The sequence below is a fragment of the Giraffa tippelskirchi genome, chromosome 2 (assembly GCF_054371585.1).
Source record: "Giraffa tippelskirchi isolate mGirTip1 chromosome 2, T2T-mGirTip1v1.2.pri, whole genome shotgun sequence".
Taxonomy (NCBI): Eukaryota; Metazoa; Chordata; class Mammalia; order Artiodactyla; family Giraffidae; genus Giraffa; species Giraffa tippelskirchi.
Window position 1 is genome coordinate 92,808,068 of NC_137276.1, and position 23,556 is coordinate 92,831,623.

General features: G+C 44.8%; 1 protein-coding gene across 9 annotated transcripts in view; it reads right to left on the reverse strand.

The window, feature by feature from the left end:
- Positions 1 to 23,556, reverse strand: part of ZBTB38 (zinc finger and BTB domain containing 38) — a 72,666-nt gene that overhangs the window by 14,773 nt on the left and 34,337 nt on the right. For 3 of the 9 annotated variants that reach the window (XM_081569649.1, XM_081569648.1, XM_081569644.1), the window contains exon 3: positions 19,448 to 19,671. The exons of the other annotated variants lie outside the window; for them this stretch is intronic. The gene's annotated coding sequence lies outside the window, so the exon portion shown is untranslated. The remainder of the gene's footprint in view (positions 1 to 19,447; positions 19,672 to 23,556) is intronic. 9 annotated transcript variants of the gene reach the window in all.

Sequence of the window (23,556 nt, forward strand, 5' to 3'; positions counted from 1 at the left end):
ACAGCACTCACAGCATCCCCATACACTGCAGAATTTATTCATTATTGACTGTCCATCTACCTGCTAGAAATTTAAGCATCACGAGGACAGAAATCTCTGATTTTCTGCACTGATGTATCTTAGGCACCTAAAACAGTGCCTGATACATCACAGGCCCTCAAAATATTCATGTACTAAACAAATGATCTGTAGTATAAACAGATACATGGTCCTAAATCAGCATTATGTATGGACAGGCACTGTATATACTTCGAATTACAAGGTTCATCTATGTGAGTTTCCCCAATCAATTTTGAATAAAACTGCTTTTATCTGATACACTTCAGGTTGTAAAGCACTTCACATATTAATCTATTTAATCCCCTTCATAATCCCGTGAGGCAGACGCATAAAATGGAGACGCTACTACCAACTCAGGGTTAAATGCATGAACAGAGTCAGTGCTCACCACACGGAAGCTGCTAATCTCAGGCCCACGGTACAGATGTGGAAACGGAACCCAGGGCACTGCCTTGCTCACAGCAGAGTGGTAACTGCTGATGCGCGCAGCGCCCAGCCCCCTGCAGGCTACCGCATCACGCATGGGCACAGAGCAGAAGGGAAGTCGGAGCAGCTGACTCGCCATCTCGGAGCACAAGATGGCTCTGCACCAAGTCCAAGCTGCAGGCGGGTGGTGCAGGCTCACCCCTGAAAAGCCCAAGGCAGGGAACAGACCCGGGTGGACTCCAAGAGCCAGGGCTGGTCAGAGGGTAGCCTGCCTGGGCCCCACACCCAGAAGTCACTGAAAAATGCTGCCTGACATGAAGCATAGTGTGCCAGTGGGGTCCCCTGAAAAACCAGCTGAGGATTGGAGTTCAGGCAAGCCGACCCGTGACCAAGGATGGTAGTTACCAGGGCAACCTGCGCATTGTCAGAGGATGAGCCTCAGGCCTGGGACCTATCACGGCTTCCCAGGGTGTACCGTAATGGGACACAAGGCAATTTCAAGGTGCCAGCTGAACATGCAGTCAGTCAGCATCTGCCCCACAGCCCAGAATTTACTAAAAAGCCAAGGCTTTTACACTACACTCACATGTAGCCAACTTAAGATTTTTAGTATTAAAAAAAAAAAATGATTTTTAAAAGTTTGTTGCCAATTCAGTCCAAGGATGTGGAGTGAATCCATCAGGAAGATGAGTTTTCATGTGCCTCGCCCCCACCCCTCACTTGAGTATTTAGACTTATCTTTTCATTACAGGCCTGTGGATGATACAATCTCAGGGATCATGAGACTCAGGCTGGGGACCTGTCAGTTGGGATAAAGCATGAGACCAGTGGCGATGAAGCATCAGGGGAGGGTTAGAGGAAGAGAAGCTGTTGGGTGGGGCTGCCTTTGGGAGGGAGCCTTCTCCACGACAGTGAAGAGAATCTCCTGGCCGACATGGAGCTGAGACACTGTTAGTGAGGCTCCTTAGAACCCTGAACCCAAATTCCAGTATCTTTACCAAGGCTTAGAAGGTCTCTGTGATTTGACCTCATTTCCTGCCACTCTAACTCACACCAGCCCTCCTTCTGTTCCTTGAATATGCTGAGGATCTTCCCACCTCAGGGCCTTTGCACATGCGGCTTCTGAAGCCAAGAATGCCTTTGCAGCCCAGGCAGCAGCCTATCCTGGTCTCTATCCAACAATCCATTACCCCTCACTCAGGTTTACCTGTCCTATATTCTTCAGCATACTCTTCTATCATAGTATATACTATGGTTATAGGTTTCCCAGGTGGAGCTAGTGGTAAAGAACCCACCTGCAACGCAGTAGACACGTTCTTGATCCCTGGGTAGGGAAGATCCCCTGGAGGAGGGCATGGCAACCCAATCCCGTATTCTTGCCTGGAGAATCCCATGGACAGAGGAGCCTGGAGGGCTACAGTCCATAGGCTCACCAAGAGTCAGACACGACTGAAACGACTTAGCATGCACACATACACTATGGTTATTTGATAAATGTGTGGTTTACCACAAGAATATGAATTCTGTGAAGGCTGAAACTATTTACCACAGTGTCCCCTAGCTCTCAGTACCACACCTGGCACATAACATGCTGATAAACTTTAATGAAGTAAATGCAAAAACAAAAAACACGCAGACAATAAGCTCTCTAGAGCCCACCATACCTGGCACTGTTAACCAGGCTTTCTGGATCCAGAGTTAGGTCAACACAAGCTGCCCTACTACTTGCCACCGATGCTAAAAGGTTGAACATTAAAAAATCAACAAGTCTGACACTGTAAAAGGAAAAACAACACACACACACACAAAATCAACTCTGTTGGTCTAAAACTGGAGCTGGATAAGACAAGCGAGGGCTGTCCACTACCATAAAGTTATTACTGTTCACACAAGTTAAAACAATGAAACACAGCTCTAAAGCACCAAAAAACTGCTTACTATTATCGCTTTAGCTCAAAGAAAGGAAAAGAGTATTTCTTCAAGCTCTAATGACATGCTTTGTTCTGTTAAAGACAAAACAACAGGCCCAAAATGGAGCTGCTTATGCTACGCCCCATGTCATCAAACTGGAACTTACTTAAGAGTTTTGGCTCTCTCTGCCATGCAACCCTTAACTAGATATCAACTTAAATCAGGAATAGACTGATAAGCATTAGTTAGGTAATCTGCCTGACAATCCCTGTCACCCCCTATAAGGAAAGGAACCTTGCAATAACCAACCCACCTTTTTGCCTAGTATAATTTCCTTGTTCAGTTCCCTTCTGCCAATAAAACCTCTCACCTTATGTAGCTCTTTGGAACTCCATTCTGTCTGCTAGATTGGATGCTGCCTGACTCATGAATCAATAAATAAAGCCAGTAAGATCTTTAAAATGTACCCAGTTGAATTTTGTCTTTGTCTTTAAGCCCTAAGCATTTGGCCTTTGTCTCTTGAGTGCTTGGACTGAACTAGCAACAAACTTTTAAAAGTTAACTTTTTAAAAAAAATGCTAAAAATTTAAAGTTATCAACACAGGGGAGCAGCATAAGGTCCTAGGGTTGGGTGTTTATAAAGACTCCATTTCCATATCTGTGCTCCCTGCAAGCACTCCCAGGGGTGTCCACTTTCTGTAACCACTTTTCAGTTCCTTCCAAGGTCATTTCCCTCACTCAGCCTCCTCTCATGAGATGCTGATCAGGAGAAGGGTCTGGGCTACGTGAAGCACAGCTGGGTCTGTGACCCACCCCCAAAGGCATACACAAGCCCTCTTTGCCCATCAGTAAGATGGAAGAGGCATCATAATGTAAGCTTACAATGGTGGTCCTCTGCAGAACTGTACATCAGACTCACCTGTGGAATCTCAAAAAGAATAGGAGCCAGGTGACACTGCTGATACTGAATCCGTTTCAGGAATAGGATCTGGGCAGGTGGGCGTGTTGCATCCTGCTGAAAGTTACCCAGGTATGTTGTGCACACAAGCTGGCCCATGACTTCTAACTACCCTTTGAAGAATCAGGTCACTGTGTCTCCTGTGTGTGTGGCAGCCCCTCTGGGCAGCCTCCCTGAGAGCTGCTTTAAAGTGACATTGACATTCTACCACACGTCTGTCAGCGTCCCCCACTCACTATGGGACAGGAGGAAGATCACCTAAATATGCCAGCCGCGTGCTATGCCCCCAACACCACACAAGCACATCCCTGTGCCCAGCAGTGCTCTACACACTCCGTATACCCAGTTCCTGATGAAGCCTCACAGCAACCTGATTTTGAAAATGAGAAAACTGAGACTTAGAGAGGCTGTGTAATTTGACCAAGGTCATTTAGTCAGTGAGCAGCAGAGCTGGGATTAAAACCTGGGCAGGATGACTCAAAAACTACACTCTCCACTATACATTTGGAGCACCAAAAAACAAAGCACTTAGCTTTTCCTGGTATCAAAATTTCTTTACTGGTATCAAAAGCTCCTATGCTCATGACCCCAGCCTACCAACCAGTGTGTGAGCGCTTGGCAATCAGCAGCCTGGATTTGAGTGGGGCACCACCTACAAGGGGACAGGTTATGCCCTATGGAATGCTGTGGGGTGGGGGTCTTGGGGGGCTGATAGCACACCCACACTCTGCTTGGCCCCAGGCAGGTACCCTGCTGAGGGCTGCATCCCCTGCCAGAAGGGGCTGTATCCCCCATATGCACGATTCTATATGGATCATCAGATGGCCCTGGAGTGAACACTTCAGGCAAATTCAGAATTTTCCATGAATTTCTACTTTTAATTTATTTTCTTTAAAAAAATGTAAACTTCAGGGGCTTCCCTGGTGGTCCAGTGGCTCAGACCTCGTGCTCCCAGTAAAAGGGGGCCCAGGCTTGATCCCTGTTTGGGGAACTAGATTCCACATGCTGCAACCAAGAGTTCAAATGCTGCCATGAAAATCAAAGACCCTGCATGTCACAACTAAGACCTGGGGCAGCTAAATAAGTAATTAAAAAAAAATGTCATTTTAAAGAAGTCATCAAAGTAATAGATGACACTATTAAATAAACATTATCATTTTGGTCCACTTCCATTTCAAGGTAATATCAAATGTCTACCACCCTCCAGTTATTGAGTATAACACAAGGGGCTACCACAAGAAGTGGGCACAGAAGGGGCATAGGGGGGTGATTAAAGCTACTGAACTAAGAGCTGAGGGACCTCAGAACACTGTATTAGTCCACTCATGAAGCCGAGTTCTCCTGAAGGATAATGTGGGGTACAGCAGACCATGTCCAGTCTGGCACCGTGGCTAAAAGCCTGAACTCTGGTGTCAAGTCTGACTTTCATCACGTTCTGTCTATGACCTTGGGCAAGCTTCTTACTCTGCACCTCAGCTTCTTCATGTGCAAAATGGAGCTAATAATAGCATCTTATCAGGTTAAAATGAAGATTAAATGACAGTAACCATAAAGTGGTTGGCTGAATGTCTGGCACAAAGTCAAGCTTAATAAACTTTAGCTATTATTAGTATAACTATTACCAATTATTAGTGGTAAATGTCAGTAGGAACAAGTATTAGCAAGTCTTGACCACAGGCCCCAAATACAGGGAATGTGAAATTCCTCAATGGTAGGGACAAATACTCTATTTCACTGTGTGCCCAGAGTTCCCCAGTCCTCCTCACAGTGTTTACCACCCCAGCGGGGCTCATCAACTAATCATCTTCCTAATGCCAAAAGCAGTTATTACATCTGAGCCTTAGTCCATATGTGGGCATTGAGTTGCAAGTATCATCAAAATGATTTTCTTTTCTTTAGTTGCATCATATGTCAGCACTTCTTCTAAGCCTATGGAAGAAGGCACTAAGATCTTAAATAAAAATTATTCAAGTTGGCTATTAGCAATTTTTTAGCAATTAGTAAAAGCTAGATAGGAGGGAAACTAAAATAATGTGTTTAAAACAAATAATCTATACATTTCTTTTGTGTGCACTTGTCTTTTTAAGGGAGGTCACTCAACTTTTGGCTATAAAAACAAGGCCTGGTGCTGGTTGTTTATTGGATCATGTGCTTGTTTTATTTTTATATTTTGGCCATTTGGCACACGGGATCTAAGTCTTCAAACCAGGGATTGAACCCATGCCCCCTGCAGTGGAAGCATGGAGTTTTAACCACTGGACTGTAGGGGAAGTCCCACGTGCTTGTTTATATGGTGAAATTCTTTTAGTTCATAAGAAAGCCTTCCCTGCGTTCTGCTTCATCATCTCTCCTATCTCTTTAGTCTCTTGGCAGACCACATTTGCTCCTCTGCCCTCACACCAAGGGGATTTTTTGCAAGGGTAAAGTCTTAAGACCTCCTCTCTCTTAAACTAGGAACCTAATAACATCAGCTTGGTTATGATTTATTTTAGAGAACATTTTGATGTTCTGGATTTTTCATTTAAAAGTCTTTTAGTTTATGTCTCAGTTTAATGGATTCATTGGGTTGTGGCTGATTCAGTGAAATTTTTTTTGAAAATTTGGGTTTGGTCTGGGCTTTTGCACATTTATGTGCTGATTCTGGATTTTGCTTCAAGCTGCCATTGAATTCACTGATTAAAATTTTTGACAACTGTCAGAAGGAGCCAGTTGTTCCAAGCTTTCTTTTTCTCAGTCCGCAGGCTGTCCTTTCTCCTCCTGTGGAGTCATCTTTATCCTCAGAGGGCAGAGCAGGGCCCCTGCTTACACACTCCTGGGCTCAAACTCTAGTCCAGCCACTTAGTAGTTGTATGAATTTAAACAAGTTAATTAGCATCTCAAGACTTGGGCTTTTTTTTTTAATCTATAAAATGGATATAATAGTGCAACTTAGTTCTTAATAGGATTAGAAGGGACAATCCAGATAAACCATAGTATCTCAGTCTATTGCTCTTTTACACTCTGATAATTTTCCATGAAAATTCCAGAAAACAAAACAATCCCAGCAACTCTTTTCTTTAGCTCATCTCATTATGATAATAGCAACCAATTTAACGCCTGTTGGTTGAAAGGGTGTTGGAAGCAGGGGGTCATTTTGTAAGTGGGGATTTCCCTGGGGCTGAAGTGGAGCAATGAGCGGCCTGGAGAGTCCCCAGTTTCAAGGGCTTCCAGGGAGCCTTAGCTCTGGCGGGTCGGACAGGCAGGAGTTATGGGACTCAGGCCAGGCTGACCCCAAAAGAAGGGAAGTTAGAAAAATATACTTGTGGAAAGGAAGTACAAAAATAAATACTCAGCAAAATAAGGGACCGTGGGTAACACACTGTGTGTTAGTTGCTCAGTCCTGTCCGACTCTTTGTGACCCCATGGACTGTAGCCCACCAGGCTCCTCTGTCCACGGGATTCTCCAGGCAAGAACACTGGAGTGGGTTGCCATTTCCTTCTCCAGGGGATCTTCCTGACCTAGGGATAGAACCTGGGTTTCCTGCATTACAGGCAGATTCTTTACCATCTGAGCCACCAGAGAATTCTGTTAATATGGGTCTAGTAATGTAATTAAAAGAACACTTTCAAAGAACAGGTACATGCATCATAATATAGTATCAATAAAGCCAGTAACTATGTGTTAACAGGTGCAAAATCAGCGATTCTATTATTTAGGGGAGCCCTGCATGCCTATTACACATATTTCTACCAACCCAACTATGAAGAATAAGCAGAGAAAAAGAGGTTGGGTTCTCAACAACCAGGGAGAGCTTCTACCCCTCGAGTGGCCTCTCCAGGGCCACAGGTCGCTCTTTTCAGTCTGGTAAAGGCACTGAGCAACACTGCTCTCAACCGTCATCTTAGCTCTGAATAAGATTATTACTCAGTTTCTTCACATACAGAAATACCAAAAACATAGAAGTGGCTAGTCTCACCATCATTAGGAGTCAGGGTTGGGGAAAGCAAAGAATTTTCAGCCCCAGTGCTCTGTTCCCTTTACACCTTCAATCTGTTCCAGCCTCACCTTGTGGAGAAGGGGGCCTTGAAGCACAACAGGGCAAGCGATGCTCTGAGTGGCAATCAATGCCAGCAAGAAGGAGAGGGGATGAAGCAGAGTCCTGGACCAGGAGATGGGTCTGGATACAAGATATGGAAGAGGGAGGCCAGAGGGAAGGGGCCTGGGCCTCCCTCCTGAGGCCTCTGTACTGATGCCCCCCACCCTGCTAGGAAATAGGACCCCGGGTGCTGTACCACAACTCCTTGGAAGGTCTGGCTTACTGTGTCACTGAACCTGCCCACTGAACTCTCCCAGGTGTCAAGGGCATAATAACAGGGTTAGAGACATAAAAGTAAATTCCCCAAGGCAGACCCTCACTCTGAGAGCAAGTAGTTTCTCTAAGGGATCAACCCCTCGTGATACCTGAGGAGCCTTTCCCAAGGCAGCAACTCTTTCATGATTGTGTTCTCAAGTTTTTTTCCACTTGATGACTGGAGTACATGCCCAATTCCCAGTGCCATGTCCACAAGATGGTGCTTAGTCCACACAAAGAGATGCTCTTGGGTCCTGAGTCACTGGGGATCCAGTCCCCAAAACCTTTCTCAAAATGGGCAGATGAACGAATTTTGTTTCAAAATAAATAGACCTTGGGTGTTTTAGATAACAAAAAGCAGAGAGCAAGCTTCTTAGTGGAGCATGCCTTCTAACTCCTTCTTCATTTGCTATAGATGGATTCTCGAGATTCTTCAGACCAGGGGTGGGGACCACTCCACCCAGTGTGGGAATTTCCTCCTTAGAGAAGCAGTCCTCACGCGGAGCCCTCAGTTGTGACCTCTGCATGTGACAGCCCTTGGAAGGTTTGCATGTCCCTTCCCTGGGCTAAACATCTCCAGTTCCTTCAACTAGGCCCCAGCAAAGAGAATTTTATAGACAAGGAACTTTAGATAGTTTAGTCCAACCCTCTCATTTTAGGCATGAGAAAATGGAGACCCAGAGAAGTAGAATGACTTGCGTAAGGTCTCATGGTATCACTAAAACAGCTTTCCAGATTTCTGGCTTCATACTCCTTAAGCATATCACCATACTCCTCAGCTGGCAGCCACCAGACCTCACTGACACAGGACCTTAGAATGTACTTGACTTCCCTAAGCCTCAGTCTCTTCACATATTAATTGGAGCAAATCATACAGACCTCGTGGGCTGCTGGGGGGATTCAGTGAGAGTACCAGGTGGCACTTGTGGTAAAGAACCCACCTGCCAACGCAGGAGACGTAAGAGATGTGAGTTCAGTCCCTGAGTTGGGAAGATCCCCTGGAGAAGGAAATGGCAACCCACTCCAGTATTCTTGCCTGGAGAACCCCATAGACAGAGGAGCCTGGTGGGCTACAGTCCATGGGGTTGCAAAGAGTCAGACGCGACTGAAGCGACTTCACACACACACACACACACACACACACACACACACACACACACACACACACACAAGGGCACCCAGCCAGGGCAAGTACATAGCAAATAGTAAGTGTGTGATAATTGATTTTATTTATAATATTCAGACTCTTTGTTTGGCATGGAGTTCTCCTTTCTGCCTTTGTGTTCTTCTTCCTTGGCTTCCCAACTTCCAAGGCTGAATTTGCAAACTGATCCTCAAAAATTCACATAGGCTTCCCATGTAGCTCAGCCGGTAAAGAATCTACCTACAATGTGGGAGACCTGAGTTCCATTCCTGGGTCAGGAAGATCCCCTGGAGAAGGAAATGGCAACCGATTCCAGTATTCTTGCCTGGACAATCTCCTGGACAGAGGAGCCAAGCAGGCTACAGTTCATGGGGTCGCAAGAGTCAGATACAACTTAGCATTATCTTTCTTTCTTTTCTTTCAAAAGTTCACTCATTCTCCTGAAATGTAGTTGTGTTCCTTTGGTCCATAATTCCTAGTCTGTTGGAATAGTTCAGGAAGACAATGCTACATTAAAATATACCTGCTGCTGCTGCGTCACTTCAGTCGTGTCTGACTCTGTGCGACCCAAAGACGGAAGCCCACCAGGCTCCGCTGTCCCTGGGATTCTCCAGGCAAGAACACTGGAGTGGGTTGCCATTTCCTTCTCCAATGCATGAAAGTGAAAAGTGAAAGTAAAGTCGCTCAGTCGTGTCCGACTCTTCGCGACCCCACGGACTGCGGCCTACCTTAAATATGATATGCTGACACCTCCTTCAGAAACTTCCAGGTAAGTCTAGGGTGGTGATGTCTGTGACAAAAGGCGGTCTCCTCTGCTCTCCTCTGAAGACTGGCAGAATGTGATCATTCTTTTTACATCAGGACTTTAACATCAGGACTGTCATACTGAGAGCGACTTAGAAAATATTCTTCAATTTATTAGAATAAAAAAAGATAAAGCTCAGTTTCATCTAAAAGAGGAAGAAGGTTACAGCTGCGCTATCAGGAAGCGACTCTGACTCTGCGAAGAGAAGCTCCAGTATGTTAATACACTAATATGTTTGCATGGAGACACTGGGACCTCAGGGTAAGTGAGCTTTTACCCTGAGACCTCAGAACTTCAGAGTTGCTGGGGGTAAAGTTGTTGGGAATAGACTATGAGCTAAAGAACAAGATGGCAAGGCCCTGGAGCTGATCTGTGGTTCCCGGGCTGGCCCTTGGTTATAGGCATTCTCTCAGCTCCATTGTATCAACAAGCACAAGACGACTAATTTTCCAACATTCTTCTCATTCCTTCATCCTAACTAGCTCAGGCCACTTGTTTTGAGGGGCTCCCATTCCAGCATCCTCGGATCCTGTTGCTCTGGAGAATACAGCCAGCCTGTAATCGTTTCAGTGTCCGTATCTGCTCACCTGGAAAAACACTGCCTTCCCCATCCTACATCTTTCCAAACGCCAACTTTCTGGAAACTTTCTTGTTCAACAAACACAGAACAAAAAGAAAGAACACCTCACTTTAGTCCTGTTTAGCCCTTTACCATTTATAAAGCGGACTTCCCTGGTGGCTCAATGGTAAAGAATCTGCCTGCCAAGCAGGAGACATGGGTAGTATCCTTTGGTCAGGAAGATCCCCTGGAGAAGGAAATGGCAACCCACTCCAGTATTCTTCCCTAGGAAATCCCATGAACAGAGGAGACTGGCAGGGCTACAGCCTATAGGGTCGCAAAGATTTGGACACGACTTAGCGACTAAACAACAACGATGTTTACAAAGCACTTCCGCACACGACATCTGATCTCCTTTCTCACAACACCCCTGTGGACTGTGAAATAATATTTCCATTTCAAAGATGAAGATGTTAAAGCTCAGAAAAATTAAACCAAAATCCCAATACCACATGGCTTATAGTTGACAAGGTTGGGTTTTCCAACCCTGATTGTGTGACTCTGGATCAAATTCCTTCTAGCATACTTAAAAGGAAGACTGTATTTATGTGATTCTAAATATTAGTAAATATAAACCACCGTCTCATCTTCTGATTGATATGTTTAGTAGCTGTGTATCTTTGAAGGCCAAATTCAGTGTCAAATGTGTACATGCCACTCAAAAAACTACATATCATTAGCTACCTTTACCAATAAAATGGGTTTTTCCTGTTCAGCCTATATACCACATACTGCTGACTAGCTGTTCATTCATGCATTTTACTTCATATTCTCTGCCATTCTGCATGACAGTGCTTTAATTCATTCTGTAAAATGGGAATGATGCCTGAGATGATTATCATGAGAGTTAAATGAGGCAATGATTACAGTGACCTCAGCTAGCAGGTGTTCAGTTCAGTTCAATCACTCAGTCATGTTCAACTCTTTGCAACCCCATGGGCTGCAGCATGCCAAGCTTCCCTGCCCATCACCAACTCCCAGAGCTTACTCAAACTCATGTCCATAGAGTCAGTGATCCCATCCAACCATCTCATCCTCTGTCGTCCCCTTCTCCTACTGCCTTCAACCTTTCCCAACATGAGGGTCTTTTCCAATGAGTTAGTTCTTCACATCAGGTGGTCAAAATATTGAAGTTTCAGCTTTAGCATCGGTCCTTCCAAAAAATATTCAGGACTGATTTCCTTTAGGATTGACTGGTTTGATCTCCTTGCAGTCCAAGGGACACTCTAGAGTCTTCTTCAACACCATAGTTCATAAGCATCAATTCTTCGGTGCTCATCCTTCTTTATGATCCAATGTTCAGATCCATACATGACTACTGGAAAAACCATAGCTTTGACTAGATTTGACTAGCTTTTAACTAGGCGTTCACTTAATAGTATCATATACTACTGCTTCTACTGCTACAACTTCATTACATTCACTAAAACCAAGTAGAGGTTTTTTTAATATTTATTTATTTGGCTGCACTAGGACTATGCACTAGGGATCTTCATTCTTTATTGTAGCACACAGGATCATTTTAGTTGTGGCATGCGAACTCTCAGTTGTGGAATGTGGGATCTAGTTTCCTTACCAGGGAAGGCCCTTAAGTAGACTTTTGTTTTCTAAAAAGTGCCTGATGTACTATAAGGCAGTGTGGATACCATGATTCAGAAAAGCAGAAAAATGATTTCGTCCCCTTGGCCTTATTCAATCCTTTATTTCTTTTCAGCAAGCTCCTGGAGCCCACAGTCCAATGGAGGACACAGACGTGCAGACCAACAGCTCCTCCATGATGATGGAAGTGCTCTAATGAGCACGCCCAGGGCTTTGAAGGAGGCAGCCTTACACTGAGTTTGGGGAAGGAGAGTCAGGGAAGATGAGGTGGAACTGAGTCTTGAGAGACAGGGAGAATTTCTCTGGGATCCAAGAAGGAAAAAGACATTCTATTCTAATAAAAGGTCAGGCAAAGGCAAAGGAGCAGGAAACAGAATGACACATTTGGAGAATGGCAAAGAGGTGGGGCTTCCCATATGGCTCAGTGTTAACGAATCTGCCTGCCAATGCAGGACACAAGAGACACAGGTTGGATCCCTGGACTGGAAAGATCCCCTGGAGAAGGGCATGGCAACCCACTCCAGTATTCTTGCCTTGGAAATGCCATGGCCAGAGGAGCCTGGTGGGCTACAGCCTGTGGGGTTGCAAAGAGTCACACATGACTTAGTGACTAAGCACACACAGAGGTGGGATGTCTGCTGCACAGACACTGGGCAGGGCTGGATGGCAGATGGAGATGAAGAGACTGGCAGGGACCTGGTCATGAGGAAAACACCAGGAGGGCCTTGGATTTGATCCTCTAGCCTGGTAGAGAAACCTTACCTGCATACTGCAATCACCTATGGGAACTCGAGAACATGAACGCTCAGGCTCCATCTTGAGATTCTAATTTGTTTGGTCTTGGGTAAAAAGAAAAAACTCTCCAGGTGATTCTAATGTGCACCCAGGACAATGGTGAGTCCTTTAAAAGATCTGAAGCAGGTATCATGTAGACAAATATGCAGACAGGTCATTCTGGGAGTAGTTTGATGAGCAGAATGTCTAGAGAGGGCTGGAAAGAAGGCAAGGAGACGGCTGGCGATGGCAAAGAGAGAAATAAGTAAAAGCTATTTGAATGGAAGAATCAACTAGTTATAAACTCAAGGAGAGAGAATGGGGGAACCAGACCAGAGGGCCGGTCTAGCAGAAGAAGAATTAAGTCAGTGTGCCCTCTGAGGAGCCTGTGGGAGACGCAGCTGGCACTCTCAAGCAGGACGCCTCCATGATGGACTTTGATCCACGATGGACTTTGATGCTACGAGGAAGCTGGGCTGAAGATGCAGCCATGCATCGCACTGACACACAAGCTGGCTGCACACATGAGCACAGATGATGCCCAAGGAAAGCAGATGAAGAAGATGAAAAAGAAATAGGGCAAAAGAAGGAACTTGATCAATACCGATACTGAGAGGTGACTGGATGTATCAGAATCACCTGGAGGTTCTTACTAAAAATTTAGTTTCTTGGTGCTACCCCAGACTGAATCAGGACAGCCAGGGGGTAAGACCCCCAAAACTGATTTTTTCCAAGTTCCCAGGTGCTTCTGAATCAAGGTTAGGCTGGACACTGTATCAGTTTCCTAACACTGCCATAACAAACTACCACAAACTTGGTGACTTAAAACAACAGAGATTTATTCTCTCACAGCTATGGAGGCTAGAGGTCCAAAACCAAGAGGTAGGCAGGGCTGTGCCCTCTCTGAAGCCTCCAAGGGGAGAATCCTTCCTGCCTCTTCCAGCTTATGATGGTTCAATGGTCCCCTGGCCTGTGGCTGCATAACTCCAATCTCTGCCTTCATCTTCACATGGCCCTCCCCACTCTCTGTATCTCTCTTCTGTGTGTCTCTTATAAGGACACTCGTCATTGGATTCAGGGTCCACCTGATAATCCAGGATGAATTCATCTCAAGATCCTTAAAAATTTACATCTGTGAAGACCCTTTTTTCCCCCAAAAAGGCCACATTCACAGCTTTGGCGATGTAGAAACATCTTCTGGCGGGCTACCAGACACCATGACGATAACTCAACTGGGTGGATGGGGGAGGGGACTGGAGTCCAGAACTCCAAGCTAAGTTCTCCAACAGTGTCAGGAAGAGGTGGAAAAAAAAAAACCCAAACAAACCAAGAGAGAGTCATCTGCTAAGTATACAGCCCCACTTCTAAGTCTCGTGCAGCCTTAGGGATCCCAGGCCACTAAGTATCCAGGGCTCAACCTGAAAGTACTTTAGAAAACAGAAAAAAGCACCACAATTACCAATTGATAAAATACTAGACCACGTTACCCTCAAAATAGAGGTGAGCGCTTTGAAGGGCTGAAATGGCTTTTATTTAATCCACTTTCTAAACTAAATAAATTTGCTATGAAGCTAGGATTTCATCTCTAAGCTGCTGTGGCCATTTTCTCCTCACCACCTTAGTAACTTCTAGTCCAAACAATAAGTCACCATGGGAGCATAGCATCAGTTATTTCCATTTTCTGAAATATTTCCTAGGAGGGATTTCCCTGGCAGTCAGGGGGTGCGGGTTTGATCCTTGGTCAGGGAGCTAAGATCCCATACGCTTTGTGGCCAAAAACCCAAAAAACATTAAAAAACAAATCCACAGAAGCAATAATGTAACAAACTCAATAAAGACTTTAAAAAACAGTGCACATCAAACAAAATCTTAAAAAAAAAAAAGAAGTGTTTCCAAGGAGCACGTGATACTCTCAGTCACCAACACTGAAGAAGGTTCGGTTATACCTCCCTTCTCATCACCTAGGAGTGTCCAAAAATCTTCACGGACTGCCCTCATTTTTATATTTACACATGCTCTACCTTCAAAGTTCTACATTATTACTATTTGCATGGGCTCCCTGATGCACAAAAGTTGTCTATCCTCTAACAAGCAATTCTTCTCGGCAACAGGGTTTGCATGGCCAGAGGGTCAATGGCGAGTGGTGGGGGTGGGTGAGTAAGGAGTCCGGTACTTGGCTGAATAGTTAAAGTCGCAGCCAGGGGACAAAGCCTTCAGGATCAGATTCTCAGTGTGGTCAAAACCACTCCATCATACAAGCCTACAGTGAAAGGCACACCTCTCCGCAGCCTCCACCCAGAGACTGCCCCAAAGAGTCTGTGTGGAGGTACACAACCAAGTTTAAGGCTTAAGGAAACCAAGTTTCCATATCTGCTGGGGAAACGACAATAGTTATCATGGTGATGCTGCTGCTGCCAATGACGATAAAAGCTAATATTTACCGAACACTTTCTACATGCCAGGCCCTGTGCTGCGTGTTTGCAGACATTATGACTCACTTAGCACCAAGAGAGCTGATGTAAAGGAGACTGATTAAAAGATGTTTAGAAAAAAGGGAAGGCATTATAAATTCCAGGATGTTCGGAAGGTCAATAGAGTGTCAACAGAGAAAGGGAGGACAATTCTCACATTGTCCCAGCCTAGGACGAGTTAGGAAGTAGCTAACTGCCTGATATTTCAGAAAGCATCCTTGGGCCAAGGAGGTCAATATCATAGACCAGGTATATCGAGATATGCCTGCTGTCCCGTTTTCACCCCATTGTCCAAGACCATCCAGGTCAGCCTTGGCATTTAGCTGCCTTGGGAGTGACGTGGCCAGATAAGATGGGGCTTCCTTTGGTGGGTTCTTGCTGTTGCATCCTGAAATGGGCACTCTGAGCACAGAGCAGCTTAATCAAGGCTGCTTTGTCTGATGCCTCTCCAGATGTCCTTGGACACAAAAGCTGTGTTCTCCTGACGAATCACTTTGCCCGTATGAGATGGACACACTTCACAGCCAAAGTAGCTCCTTTCTTTGCTGTGACATGGAGAAGGCTCAATGGCCATGACATTTTCTTGGGCTGGGCCTTGGAGAGCTCCAAGTCCAATGCTCTGCAGGAAAAGACTGGGCAGGTTGCCACTGACGAAATCCAGCCTGGTGGATTGAGTCAGATGGTGAAGCTCTACAACTGCCGAGCAGAGCAGCAGTCCAGAAGCTGAATCGGCCTGCAGACCTGGTTCATTCAGCCCTACAGTAGTTTAGAAGTTTTCGTGTCCTCCAGTTTGCCATGATCTAACCCGTCTATCTTCTTAAATCCAGCCTACATTGAACATTCGTATGACCTTCCTGTCCCTGTATATATCAGCATTTTAGACCCTAATCTACAATGACATAGAGATAGATCACTTAGGCCTGTAACGTATCAGTGACTCCTACAGTGATTCACAGGCCTCCTAAAATTTAAATGGTGTGATACCAATATTCAAGCTTTCAAAACTACAGAAGTACTCCATTTTAATGAAGAAGAGGTGGTCAGAAGCCCTAACACGGAATATATTTGGGTCACACAATATTTCTTCAGGTTCCCTCCAGTGTGTTCACTCCCATGCGGAAAATTTCCTACTATATGAGGCCTGGGAGACAGAGGGTAGGTATCAAATTCTCCACTTTGATTCAAATTGTTTTATTTTTAAATTTTTATTTATTTTTGGCTGTACTGCAAAGCTTGCAGGCTCTTAGTTCCTTGACCAGGGATTGAACCTGGGCTCCAGCAGTGAAAGCACGGAGTAATAACCACTGGAGCACCAGGGCATTCCCTAAAGTCATTTTAATGATACGGTCTGCTCAAGCTCTGAGAAAGGGATGATGACTCCTCATCAGACCTCCACACAATCAGACTCATACTCTCAGAGGCACCCATTTTTAGAGAGGGTTCCAGGGGCTTCCCTAGAGGCCCAGTGGTTGAGACTCCATGCTTCCACTGCAGGGGGCACAGGTTTGATCCTCTGTTGGGAAACTAAGATCCTGCACCCCATGCAGTGTGGCCAAAAAAAATTTTTTCAACTAAAAAAATAAATATAGGAGAAGAGGGTTCCATAGTGATCAATAGCAGGTGATGTAACAAGGGAAGCAGTAACTACAGAGATGCACAGCTCCTTACTGGGTAAGAGCATTTTGAATTGATATCATGCTCCACTACTGCATTACCCAGACAACAACTCTAGAAACTAGATCAGAGAAGCACAGACTGGAAGTCAACCAATAGTGTCAACACAATAAAGCCTAACCAGCAAGATCACAAGTGTCCTTGGGGAATCTCAGAGAAGTTCTCAGTGGAACAACGGCGATCTCATCAAGGAAGCAACTCTACCTGCTCTAGAGACATTGGGGGTGCTGGTGCAGAGCGAATCCCTTGGTCTGGAGAGCAATCTAAGCATCTGTCATACTGGGGGGGGGGGCGCAGGTGGGAACCTCCTGGAGAAGAGCTGCTGATGCCTTTGTCCTGCTCTGCCATGCTTCCTCTCCACCGTCAACAGAGAGCCCCACGTTCCCGGCAGATCCCCACCTGGATCCATCCAAAATGCCAACGTACAGAGATGATTTTTATGGCCCTGGGCTGTCAGCTATTTATTTGAGCCCCCGCAGATACTTTCGTTGCACACACATTCCTTCTCTTCTGTTTTCCACCATCTCTCCCCCCAGTGTTTTCCATCATTTCTCTTCCACCTCCCGTTTTTCCAGTTTGAAGCCACCACTGGTAATACCGCAATCTCTGGAAAGAGGCCAGGCATGACACACACACTGTGGAACTGTCACCTCGCCCTGGGGTTCAGGAGGTGCGGGTGACTGGAGGGACCGTCCAACAAGCCCACCAGCTGGGCTGACGCATGACCAGAGGCCCAGAAGCGTTTCTGTACTGCGGAAGTGCTACCAAAACTCTGGCCAGACACACACATGGATGCACAATGGTTCAGACAAAAGAAACCGAGTGGGAAAAACTGTGGGGCAGGGGGAGGGCAGAGTATTAAAGGAACTAAATTCCTGTTTGCTTCTGCCAAGTTTACCCTCAGAATAAATCTGATCAAAACTAAACGAAGGTTTCTGGCCGTAGGTATCCAAACAGTTCCCTGTGCTCACCTACTTTAGAGTGAAATGATCTGGGAGCGAAGGGAACAGGGAGCGATTACATCAGTAACTATGTTCCCTGCATTAAAAAAAAAAAAAAAAAAAGTTAAATTCCCCAGGCAAACCTAAACTCAGTGTAGATGAAAGCCCACAATAGACTGTTTAGAAAAATTATGCTTTAAATACACTGATTAAAAAAAAAATCTAAAAATAGGCTGTTCTGTAGAACAGCTCGAGTCTCTGCCTGTGCTTTCATTTTAGAAAACAAATGCTCATGGACTCCTCAGGGGGAGGGGTTTAGCACAGGGATTCAAACTCACAGAAAATGGCCACCGGGTTTCAGAAACCTGAACGCAACAACCAGGGGTACTCAGGGGACCTTCTGGAAACACAGGGCACTTACCTTTCACAAGAGTCAGTGCTAGAGACAGATATAACCTGGTTTATTTTTGCCCTACCAGCGACGTAAATCATGGCCTCCAAAGTGTTTGTTTGCTAAACGCCACAATGACTAATCACCCGACTTTTATTTTTCTCCCTGAGTCAGAGAACCTCATGGGGGGGAAACAGGTCATTTTTAATGTAAGGGAGCTGCTAGGATTGGAGGTAAGATTCCTGTTTAAGCTTCCTACATGAAAAAGAGAAGTTAAGGACCTTGAAAAGTATTTCCTAAAATAGGGACGCGCAGTCTTCTTATCAGACATGCCAATCATTCAATAGAAAAGAAAGGCTTAAAATAGATCATTCAAACATGGTACAAAGCTCTTGAGTGATTTCCTGAAACTTGTCAAAAAACAAAAATGAATATTCAGACTTAAATAAACAACCAAACAAGGTCAGAACTCACTTTGCAGTGTATATTCATTTACGGGGAAAAAACAAAATGTTCTCCCAGGTAATTTACAATGCTTCTATGCAAAAAAAGTCAACTTGCAGGGTAGAGTGTCTAAAGAAAACTCCAGAATTGCTAGACCTTGACAGGAAAAAATCTTAAAGGTCAGGCTTTTTTTTTTTTCAAACCCGATTTAGCACAGCACCCGGGGTAGGTCAGTTCTCTAATGTCTGAGTAAAACCCCATTTGGGGCTTCATTTCACTGCCACGTCATCCCTTTTTCCATCTATCCCTGTGCCTTCGGCTTCCTCAAAGTGGTCCTCCCACCCCTTCCCGTTTTAAAGCAAAGACGGAACATGCATTAGTCTGAGGGAAAGGGTGGAACAGGCAACAGAAGGAATTTGCAGCACGGACCCGGGATGCAGTAAGACTGGCCACGGCCTCCCCTACGAGTACCAAGGACCACCCGAGACCTTGGCACCCCTGCTCTCCAAGTTCGGGTCAAGGACTATAGGACCAGAATAGACGGGTCTACACAGGGACAGACCAGAATGCTGAGTAGATTCTGAGACCAAAAAATCCTCACTTTGGTCTAGAAGTGAATCGGCATTCTATTAGAGCTAATCAGAAATCTCCATGCCCGCGTGAAAATGCTTATGCGTTTGGGGAGACCGATTCTGAACACCGCTGTCTTCTGCCTAGTGAGATAATAAATTCAGCTCTGTTTTTACTGAATCGCTGGTCTTATTATCTAGTGATAATCAACTCTGCAAATAATCCCAAGTGTTCTAACACACAAACAGGAAAAATAACACAAACAGAACGGGACCTAGAAACAATATCCCATGCACAAAGCAGGAAGTGGCAGCTTGTATCTATCTCACCTGGCACAAAGCCGGCCTTCAGGGGGTGGCCGAAAGAACCCCAGGATGCTCCTCTAGCACTTGAACAGCCACTGGATTCCTCAGGACCACCGGGCAATGAGGACCACGCGCACAGGTGTGACCAGCGACATGCGCTGTGTGAGCTGGGTCTTCCTCTTTATACTCCTTGAGAAAATGCTTCATTCCTCTCAAAACTAAATTATTGGAGACCTTAGCAATTTTCACTTAAATAAGAGAGGAAAAAATGCTTTAAAAAATAGGAGACAGCCTTCGGCCTCTCTTAGTTTAAAAGGAAATTTTCTTGACTCTCTTAATTGACAAGAATCCAAGAGCTTCGATGGAACAGGAAGTTTGCATTGTGGTGTCTTTCTGGTGACGTCTGTGAGAAGCCCAGCAGGCATGGCAGGCTGCTCTCGTCAACCGAACAGTTGGAGAAAGCCAGTACTTCCTTAGGCTTGGCTTGCTGACTGCCCATTCCTGCTCTCCTGATAATCCACCTTAGGACAGGACCTATCTGTTTCTGCAGCAAACTGGACAGGCAAGGGACACTAGCTTCTGTTCCCTGTCTGCCACAAGTGGTGTGACCCGGAGCAAATCCTATGACTTCCCTGCACTTCTGTTCCCTTATCTGGAAATGTGAAGAGGCTGGGCTAGTTTATTTCTCAGGTTCTTTCCAGCCATAACGTTTCAAATCATGATTCCTTACCTCCCATTTTGTCACCTGTTGATTGAGTCCCCAGTCAGTAGGAAAAAAATCCTCATTTCCTCCAAAGCAGATCATCTCTCCCACCCTTAAACCCATGTACTTTCCTCAAAAGTGTATGGGGTAAAGGCCAGACCCAAGGTCTGGCCAGTACAAGTACCCCTTGGAGGACAGTGGGAGGGAGCTTCACAACTGGGATCTCTGGCCAACCTCAGACGTGGAGTTACCATCTGCTTGTTTTAGCACATCTGCTTTTCTGCTGGGGAGGAAGTAGAATTACTGCTGGAAGGAGCCTTTTCCATCACTGAACCAAACTTTCTCAGGTTACAGGTGAGGAAATCAAGCCAGCACAGTTCCTTGCCTTTCTTTCCCAAGGCTGCACAGTGTGTCCATGGGAACCAGTCCTAGGCCTCCAGTCCGATCTTTTACACGATGCTCTTTGACCTTCCCCTCAAACCCCCACTGCAGGGCTCTGGGCTCTGTCCCCTGTAGACATCCTTAGGGCCTCAGGGCAATCCCCTAAGGGACTGTTTTAAACTTTCAAAGTGACAGAGCAACTCCGGGAACAAAAAGCCCCACACAGGGACAGTGACAGCTATAAAGTGAAAGTGAAAGTGAAGTCGCTCAGTCGTGTCTGACTCTTTGCGACCCCATGGACTGTAGCTCGCCAGGCTTCTCCATCCATGGGATTTTCCAGGCAAGAGTACTGGAGTGGATTGCCATTTCCTTCTCCAGATGATCTTCCTGACCCAGGGATCAAACCTGGGTCTCCTGCATTATAGGCAGATGCTTTCTGAGCCACCAGGGAAATCTAATGACAGCTATAGCAAGACACAAATCTTTGACCTTATCAGTGCAGCAATCCACTGGTGTCTTCACTCTAAAAGACAAGCCTGCAGCAGCACTTGGATGGTAGATAAGAACAGGTGAGAAAGATAGGGAGGCCCTGAGGGTAGGGTCCTGATCTGATGATACCTAGCACCGAGCTCATATTTGTTGAATGAATTCAAGTTTGCACATTACCTCTGTCCATTTGCTTCTTGTCAAAAATTCTGAGATTACTGGAATACCAGGAGCAAGGGTCTCTAAGCCACAATCAGGAAAGATGAGCTATTTCATGCTCTCAGTATGTGGCTGGGGAAACTACATGGGGTGTGGAGACAGATGGCTGGACTTTGGAGCCAGATTAAGAGCCCAGAGTGTGAAAAACTCGTGTCTACAACATCAGACCGAACCTCTCAGACTCAATTTCTGCCACACCAGTTATTTGGAGATTCCAGTAAGATGGCCGAGATAATGCATGTAAGGGGCAGAATGGTCTCCATGAAATTCAGTTCAGTCTTCTCCCCTCAGGGCCTATAGGTTTAGACACAGAAGCCCTGATTCTAAGCAAGGCTCCAGGACACTGGCATCCTATTCCAAAAGAAGTGAACCATCAGTGGAATGCCAACAACAGTTATAAAATGACTCAGGAGAGTTTTAATAAACATATCCCCATTGAGTCACCTGATTTTTAAATTACATACAAGGAACGTAAAGTGCAATTTAATAAACACGAGTCAAATATGTTTTATATTCTCCATAAATAGCTTAACACCAAACACGTATGTATGTCTCAATCCTTTCCTGTGAATAAATAAAGAAGAGAGCTGGGACGAGGAGGAGAAAAAAGGATAAATTATTCTCTCACCTATAAAATGAGGTTGGAAATAATGTGAACTAGTCTAAAAAGTATATGATTACAAGATGCGAAGAAAAAGTAAATATAATGACACGGATGTTTATCAACCAGAAGACAGAGTCAGATAGATAAATGCATCAAACTATTTTAATGGTGTGCTTGTACACTGTTACTGCCATTAAATGTATTATTGGCAACAACATTTAAAGTTGCACTGGTTTTGCAAACTCTGGGGAGAGGAACAGGGTGTTAGCACTTACTCCACAGGAAAAGAAGTTGATATGAGGGTTGTGTCACCCAGTACTGCTGTGGATACACCGCAGATGGCGACGGTGGGGTGTGATAAGACTACCGTTCCTTCACTATCTGAGATCCATGTGTCTTTATCTTATTACAAAATAATTCGTAAACATGAATAACACAAAACTTTTGAGTACAGGCACGTCTTTATGGATTTGAAATCAGCCTGTCAAGTCTCAGGTTTATCTCCTTTCTCTGCTTCCTAAAAACTGGCATTTGCTCATCTTCATCACTGCAGTATTTGTTTAAAATGAAGACTCCTGAGAATCTGAAATTTACTGAATTTGAGTCTCTGTGCCAAGGACCTGAGAACCTACATTTCTGTCAATCCCTCAGGTGTAATCTTTTATAAAAAGATTTTTTTTTGATGTGGACCATTTTTAAAGTCTTTATTGTATTTATTACAATATTGCTTCTGTTTTGCGTTCTGGTTTTTTGGCCACGAGGTGTGTGGGATCTTATCTCTCTGATCACAGATCAAACCCACACCCCCTGCACTGGAAGGCGAAGTCTTAACCACTGGACCACCAGGGAACTCCTTCCCAGGTAGATTCTTATCCATACTAAACTGCAGGTCATTTGAACTCTCACAGGATAGACTAGCTATCATGGAAGGTATGTGCTTGCCATGACAAAATGAACATGCTACAATGTCATAAAAATAAGCCTTTAGGTATAGACAGATATTAGACAAAAATACATATACCTAAAAAATTGTAAGGGGAATGGAATTAGCATTCATTAATTGCCTACTATGGCATGGATCCTGACCAAGTTATATATTACTCAATCTTCAAAATAATCCTATTTGAGTTATGGATGGAAAAAGTTAGGCTTAGAGAGTAACTTTTCTGAAGTCACAACTCTGGAAAATGGCCCAGCTAGGTTGTGAAACTAGATTTATCTGACCCCAGCCTTCTCATTCCATTGTAGTAAGCTCATATGCCCATGAAAACACACACACACACACACACACACACACACACACACTCTCTCTCTCTCTCTCTCTCTCTCTCTCCCCTGTCATACAACAGTCATATGGCAAAAGGCAAAATACAAACCTGATTACTGTCAGAAACCTTTGCATCAACAGAAATGTAGTTTTTAAGAACTTTCTATCAACGGATATTCTTCGGTTGTCTGTTGACAACAGAATAAAGAGGATGACAACTATCAAAACCACATTTAACACCTTGAAATTTTAGTAATCAGAAGTGTGTTTTGGGGCTTGCTAGGATAAAGTTTTTGCAGTGATTCTTGATTTGTGCAAACTACACATTTTTTTTTGGAAATGAAACCACTTGATATCCATTTTGCAAGTCATAGCATGTTACAAAGGAAAACAACAAATACGGGATCTAGCACTTGTCAATCCAATGGCCATCTTGGGCCTCATATCCACCGTCTCGTTCATCTGGGCTTCCC